Source organism: Oncorhynchus tshawytscha, linkage group LG26, assembly GCF_018296145.1.
Source record: "Oncorhynchus tshawytscha isolate Ot180627B linkage group LG26, Otsh_v2.0, whole genome shotgun sequence".
NCBI lineage: Eukaryota > Metazoa > Chordata > Actinopteri > Salmoniformes > Salmonidae > Oncorhynchus > Oncorhynchus tshawytscha.
Genome location: NC_056454.1, coordinates 53840759 through 53848793, shown reverse-complemented (window position 1 = coordinate 53848793; position 8035 = coordinate 53840759). Strand labels below are relative to the sequence as shown.

The following is an 8035-nucleotide window of genomic DNA, read 5'->3' as shown; positions in this document are numbered from 1 at the left end:
AATCTTGATGATTTTTGTTTGTTATGGGAGAATGTGCTGCTCGGTTTCCTTAACCATAATAAAGATAATGAAAAATAATTTTACCTGATAAATCTAATTGTGCTAATGGAAAATTTATTTTCATAAATGTAAATACAAGACCATGCTGTACAAGACCACGAAGAAGGCTCACTGAACATTTCGAACACAGTTTAACAAGCGGCCACCCGAAACGGTCTTGAGTGACAACAAACCTGCCCAATAAGCTTATTCGCTTGAAATACACCCACTTCTGTTGACACGGCCACTTCTGTTGACACGCCCACATTGAGACACTCCACGTCAGCAGTTACCGCCCACTCCGGAGAGGGGGTCTCTACGAGTCAGAAAACACGGATGTGACGTTCCAACTCACCAGATTTGGATTAAACCATTGGATTACAGTAAATAGTCGGACGGAGCGAAGAACAGGAGGGCTGTCAGATCGAATTGAAAACGGTACGGTTCCTTGCAGTTTTTACAAAAATAATTGAATATGTGAATGTAGACGTATACCCTGTAAAGTTATGCATGTTGTTTGAGGCAACATTTTGTTCGGGTGTTATTAGTGGCAAGACGTGTCTTTCTTTCTGTGTAGTCTTATCTATCCGGTGCTGCTGACGCCTGGCATCAAACCGCAGGCGAGCTGTGCGGTCTTGGAACAAAATAGACGAGATTTTATTTGAGCATGTTATTTGACATATTATTTCAGAAAATATAATGAATCGTTGACTTGCATTGTGTTACAACGTTGTTATTACGCATATACGCACTGGAGCTGTACTGTCCTGGATTTGTTTTTACATCCCACTCTGTAGACGCCGGTCAGTCATCCTCAGAGAGAGGGGTGGCTGCTATGCTGCTCAACGGCTTGTTATGTAACGAACTGGACATTACGATGCACGTTACTGGGAAAACATGACAATCTTGCAGATTTTTACATGTATTCTGTGTCCTATTCGTTATAGGTACAAATCCACTGTACATTTGTTTTACTATATGGTCCCAGAACAGCAGTCTGAGTAGGCTATATATACTCTAGGTCCCAGAACAGCAGTCTGAGTAGGCTATATATACTGTAGGTCACAGAACAGCAGTCTGAGTAGGCTATATATACTGTAGGTCACAGAACAGCAGTCTGAGTAGGCTATATATACTGTAGGTCCCAGAACAGCAGTCTGAGTAGGCTATATATACTGTAGGTCACAGAACAGCAGTCTGGGTAGGCTATATATACTGTAGGTCACAGAACAGCAGTCTGAGTAGGCTATATATACTGTAGGTCCCAGAACAGCAGTCTGAGTAGGCTATATATACTGTAGGTCACAGAACAGCAGTCTGAGTAGGCTATATATACTGTAGATCACAGAACAGCAGTCTGAGTAGGCTATATATACTGTAGGTCCCAGAACAGCAGTCTGAGTAGGCTATATATACTGTAGGCCACAGAACAGCAGTCTGGGTAGGCTATATATACTGTAGGTCACAGAACAGCAGTCTGAGTAGGCTATATATACTGTAGGTCCCAGAACAGCAGTCTGAGTAGGCTATATATACTGTAGGTCCCAGAACAGCAGTCTGAGTAGGCTATATATACTGTAGATCACAGAACAGCAGTCTGAGTAGGCTATATATGAATAGGTCCCAGAACAGCAGTCTGAGTAGGCTATATATACTGTAGGCCACAGAACAGCAGTCTTAGGTTTTGAAATGTAGGTCACAGAACAGCAGTCTGAGTAGGCTATATATACTGTAGGTCCCAGAACAGCAGTCTGAGTAGGCTATATATACTGTAGGTCCCAGAACAGCAGTCTGAGTAGGCTATATATACTGTAGGTCACAGAACAGCAGTCTGAGTATAGAAAGTATGAATGTGGACAAATTCATATTATATATTATGTAATAAATAATTATGTTTTGAAATGTAGCCTAATAGATAATAATTAGAGGATAACAATGTGAGAGGTCAACGGTGAACAGCAGAGCTGTACTGTATGTATGAATGAATGGGTTTTATGACAAGTTCTATTGATGCTTTATGGGCAGAACTTTGCAGAACTTCGATAGGGAACATATTGTTGTAGAAATAATTAGTTTTCTTTTAATCAGAACTCTGTTCTGCTTTATTTCAGTTGTACAATTATTGTTGTATTTTACCTCCAGTTCATATACTGTATTCTCTCTCATATACTTTTATGTGCTGTACATGTCTGAGGAAGAATCCTGTAGTTTTATGAGAAGGCAGACAACCTGTCTTGACTCAAGGAGAGGAACTATGGGGATTACAGTTCCGATGCCTGAGTGCTGAATGCCTGAGTGCAGGATGCCTGAGTGCAGGATGCCTGAGTGCTGAATGCCTGAGTGCAGGATGCCTGAGTGCTGAATGCCTGAGTGCAGGATGCCTGAGTGCTGGATGCCTGAGTGCTGAATGCCTGAGGGCAGGATGCCTGAGTGCAGGATGTCTGAGTGTTGAATGCCTGAGTGCTGAATGCCTGGGTGCAGGATGCCTGGGTGCAGGATGCCTGAGTGCAGGATGCCTGAGTGCTGAATGCCTGAGTGCTGAATGCCTTAGTGCAGGATGCCTGGGTGCAGGATGCCTGAGTGCAGGATGCCTGAGTGAAGGATTCCTGGGTGCAGGATGCCTGAGTGCTGAATGCCTGAGTGCAGGATGCCTGGGTGCAGGATGCCTGAGTGCAGGATGCCTGAGTGCAGGATGCCTGGGTGCAGGATGCCTCAGTGCTGAATGCCTGAGTGCAGGATGCCTGAGTGCAGGATGCCTGGGTGCAGGATGCCTGGGTGCAAGATGCCTGGGTGCAGGAGATGCCTGGGTGCTGAATGCCTGAGTGCAGGATGCCTGAGTGCTGAATGCCTGAGTGCAGGATGCCTGAGTGCAGGATGCCTGGGTGCAGGATGCCTGAGTGCAGGATGCCTGAGTGCTGAATGCCTGAGTGCAGGATGCCTGGGTGCAGGATGCCTGAGTGCTGAATGCCTGAGTGCTGAATGCCTGAGTGCAGGATGCCTGAGTGCAGGATGCCTGAGTGCTGAATGCCTGAGTGCAGGATGCCTGAGTGCTGAATGCCTGAGTGCAGGATGCCTGAGTGCAGGATGCCTGGGTGCTGGATGCCTGGGTGCAGGATGTCTGGGTGCAAGATGCCTGGGTGCAGGATGCCTGGGTGCAAGATGCCTGGGTGCAGGATGCCTGGGTGCAAGATGCCTGGGTGCAGGATGCCTGGGTGCAGGATGCCTGGGTGCAAGATGCCTGGGTGCAGGATGCCTGGGTGCAGGATGCCTGGGTGCAGGATGCCTGGGTGCAAGATGCCTGGGTGCAGGATGCCTGGGTGCAGGAGATGCCTGGGTGCAAGATGCCTGGGTGCAAGATGCCTGGGTGCAAGATGCCTGGGTGCAGGATGCCTGGGTGCTGGATGCCTGGGTGCAAGATGCCTGGGTGCAGGATGCCTGGGTGCAAGATGCCTGGGTGCAAGATGCCTGGGTGCAAGATGCCTGGGTGCAAGATGCCTGGGTGCAGGATGCCTGGGTGCAAGATGCCTGAGTGCTGAATGCCTGGGTGCAGGATGCCTGGGTGCAGGATGCCTGGGTGCAGGATGCCTGGGTGCAGGATGCCTGGGTGCTGAATGCCTAGTGCAGGATGCCTGGGTGCAGGATGCCTGGGTGCAGGATGCCTGGGTGCTGGATGCCTGGGTGCAGGATGCCTGGGTGCAGGATGCCTGGGTGCTGGATGCCTGGGTGCTGGATGCCTGGGTGCAGGATGCCTGGGTGCTGGATGCCTGGGTGCAGGATGCCTGGGTGCTGGATGCCTGGGTGCAGGATGCCTGGGTGCTGGATGCCTGGGTGCTGGATGCCTGGGTGCAGGATGCCTGGGTGCAGGATGCCTGGGTGCAAGATGCCTGAGTGCTGTCTTGCTGTTGTTGTGAGGGTAGCGTTGTATTTCCTAATTCTGCTCAGTGAGAATGTGGAGTGAATGTCTTCATGTGACAGAGATCTGTCTGGTTTCAGTTTGGTGAACACCGAGCCCAGGGTGCAGTTACAGGTCACAGAACAATCAGCCTAATGTAGGATGGAAGACACACACACTCATTCACTGACACACTCTGACACTGTGGTGAAGACAGAACCTATCAGGGGGGTATTGTCTGTGGTTACCTATGGCAGGATGATACTCAACACTGGTGAAGACTGAACCTATCGGGGGGGGGGGTGTTGTCTGTGGTTACCTATGGCAGGAGGGGTGAAGTGTTGTCTGTGTTTACCTATGGCAGGAGGATACTCAATACTGGTGAAGACTGAACCTATCGGGGGGGTGTTGTATGTGTTTACCTATGGCAGGAGGATACTCAATACTGGTGAAGACTGAACCTATCGGGGGTGTTGTCTGTGTTTACCTATGGCAGGAGGATACTCAATACTGGTGAAGACTGAACCTATCGGGGGGGGTTGTTGTCTGTGTTTACAAAACTGGCTGGCTTCAAACGTGACGATCAGAGCAAATCAAATGAAATTGTATTTGTCACAAGCTTGGTAAACAACAGGTGTAGACTAACAGTGAAATGCTTAGTTACGGGCTCTTCCCGACAATGCAGAGACAAATAATAGAGAAATAATATAAAAGTTAAACAGGTAATAATACATGTAATAATAATTGGTTATATACAGTATATACGGTGCATTTGGAAAGTATTCAGACCACTGGACTTTTTCCACATTTTGTTACATTATCCTTTTTCAAAAAAAAAAAGTGTCCTCATCAATATACACTGCTCAAAAAAAATGAAGGGAACACTAAAATAACACATCCTAGATCTGAATGAATGAAATATTCTTATTAAATACTTTTTTCTTTACATAGTTGAATGTGCTGACAACAAAATCACACAAGAATTATCAATGGAAATCAAAATTTATCAACCCGTGGAGGTCTGGATTTGGAGTCACACTCAATATTAAAGTGTAAAACCACACTACAGGCTGATCCAACTTTGATGTAATGTCCTTAAAAGAGGTCAAAATGAGGCTCAGTAGTGTGTGTAGCCTCCACATGCCTGTAAAATCAAATCAAATCAAATCAAATTTTATGACCTCCCTACAACGCCTGGGCATGCTCCTGATGAGTTGGCGGATGGTCTCCTGAGGGATCTCCTCCCAGACCTGGACTAAAGCATCCGCCAACTCCTGGACAGTCTGTGGTGCAATGTGGCGTTGGTGGATGGAGTGAGACATGATGTCCCCGATGTGCTCAATTGGATTCAGGTCTGGGGAACGGGCGGGCCAGTCCATAGCATCAATGCCTTCCTCTTGCAGGAACTGCTGACACACTCCAGCCACATGAGGTCTAGCATGGTCTTGCATTAGGAGGAACCCAGGGCCAACCGCACCAGCATATGGTCTCACAAGGGGTCTGAGGATCTCATCTCGGTACCTAATGGCAGTCAGGCTACCTCTGGCGAGCACATGGAGGGCTGTGCGGCCCCCCAAAGAAATGCCACCCCACACCATGACTGACCTATCGCCAAACCGGTCATGCTGGAGGATGTTGCAGGCAGCAGAACGTTCTCCACGACGCGTCTCCAGACTGTCATGTCTGTCACATGTGCTCAGTGTGAACCTGCTTTAATCTGTGAAGAGCACAGGGCGCCAGTGGCGAATTTGCCTATCTTGGTGTTCTCTGGCAAATGCCAAACGTCCTGCACGGTGTTGGGCTGTAAGCACAACCCCCACCTGTGGACGTCGGGCCCTGGTCTCCTGGTAGCGCCTCCATGCTCTGGACACTACGCTGACAGACACAGCAAACCTTCTTGCCACAGCTCGCATTGATGTTCCATCCTGGATGAGCTGCACTACCTGAGTGGGTTGTAGACTCCGTCTCATGCTACCACTAGAGTGAAAGCATTGCCAGCATTCAAAAGTGACTAAAACATCAGCCCGGAAGCATAGGAACTGAGAAGTGGTCTGTGGTTATCATCTGCAGAACCACTCCTTTATTGGGGGGGGTCTTGCTAATTTCCTATAATTTCCATCTGTTGTCTATTCCATTTGCACAACAGCACGTGGAATGTATTGTCAATCAGTGTTGCTTCCTAAGTGGACAGTTTGATTTCACAGAAGTGTGATTGACTTGGAGTTACATTGTGTTGTTTAAGTGTTCCCTTTATTTTTTTGAGCTGTGTACATCCAATATCTCCTAATGACAAAGGAAAATATTTTTTGTTGCAATTTATAAAATGAAAAAATCAGAAATATCATATTTACATTAGTATTCAGAACCTTTACTCAGTACTTTGTTGAAGCACCTTCGGCAGTAATTACAGCATTGAGTCTTCTTGGGTTTGACGCTACAAGCTTGGCACATCTGTATTTGGGGAGTTTCTCCCATTCTTCTCTGCAGATCCTCTCAAGCTCTGTCAGGTTGGATGGGGAGCATTGCTGCACAGTTATTTTCAGGTCTCTCCAGAGATGTTCGATCGGGTTCAAGTCCGGGCTCTGGCTGAGCCACTCAAGGACATTCAGAGACTTGTCCCGAAGCCACTCCTGCGTTGTCTTGGCTATGTGCTTAGGGTTGTTGTCCTGTTGGACGGTGAACCTTCACCCCAGTCTGAGGTCCTGAGCGCTCGGGAACAGGTTTTCATCAAGGATCTCTCAGTACTTTGCTCCATTCATCTTTCCCTCGATCCTGACTAGTCTCCTAGTCCCTGCTGTGGAAAAACATCACCACAGCATGATGCTGCCTCCACCATGCTTCACCGTAGGGATGTTGCTAGGTTTCCTCCGCTGGAAAGAGTTCAATCTTGGTTTCATCAGACTGAAGAATCTTGTTTCTCATGGTCTGAGAGTCCTTTAGGTGCCTTTTGGAAAACTCCAAGCGGGCTGTCATGTGCCTTTTATGGAGGAGTGTCTTCCGTCTGGCCACTAACATAACAACCTGATTGGTGGAGTGCTGCAGAGAAGGTTGTACTTCTGGAAGGTTCTCCCATCTCCACAGAGGAACTCCGAAGCCCTGTCAGAGTGGTTCCAAACTTCTTCCATTTAAGAATGATGGAGGCCACTGTGTTCTTGGGGACCTACAATGCTGCAGAATTTTTTAGGTACCCTTCTCCAGATCTGTGCCTCGACACAATCCTGTCTCTGAGCTCTACGGACAATTCCTTTGGCCTAATGGCTTGGTTTCTGCTCTGTCATGCACTGTCAACTGTGGGACCTTATATAGACAGGTGTGTGCCTTTCCAAATCACGTCCAATCAATTGAATTTACCACAGGTGGACTCCAGTCAAGTTGTAGAAACATCTCAAGGATGATCAATGGAAACAGGATGCACAAGAGCTCAATTTTGAGTCTCATAGCAAAGGGTATGAATACTTATGTAAATAAGATGTTGAATTTAAAACAAAATTATATTTGAGAGAAAAAACAGAAAAAAACATTCGTATTGTCATTATGGGGTATTGTGATGTCATTATGGGGTATTGTGATGTCATTATGGGTATTGTGATGTCATTATGGGGTATTGTGTTTAGATTGATGAGGATTTGTATTTATTTAATCAATTTTAGAATAAAGCTGTAACTTAAAAACATGTAGAAAAAGTCAAGGGGTCAGAATACTTTCCGAATGCACTGTTTACACGGGGTACCAATACCAAGTCGATTTACATGGGTACAAAGTAGTTGATGTAGATACTGTACATTTAACTAGCAATAAAGTGGCAGATAAACAGTAACAGCAGCATATGTGATGAGTCCAAAAAGTTAGTGCAGAAAGGCTCAGTGCAGATAGCCCGGGTAGCAACTATTTAACTATCTGTGACTGCTCGAGGTAGCTTAGTTAGCCCTATTACAACAACACTATGACAGGTCATTATAGGTAACATAGTTAGTCTTATTACAACAATACTATGACAGGTTATTATAGGTAACATAGTTAGTCCTATTACAACAACACTATTTCAGGTTATTATAGGTAATGTAGTTAGTCCTATTACGACAACACTATGACAGGTTATTATAG

At 46.5% G+C, this 8035-nt stretch overlaps 1 protein-coding gene across 1 annotated transcript in view; it reads left to right on the top strand.

Moving 5' to 3' along the window:
* Positions 1–404: 404 nt before the first annotated feature.
* The window catches only part of si:ch211-45c16.2 (mitogen-activated protein kinase kinase kinase 13), a 125983-nt gene continuing 118352 nt past the window's right edge, over positions 405–8035 (top strand). Inside the window, exon 1 of the mRNA XM_042306845.1 lies at positions 405–477. The gene's annotated coding sequence lies outside the window, so the exon portion shown is untranslated. The remainder of the gene's footprint in view (positions 478–8035) is intronic.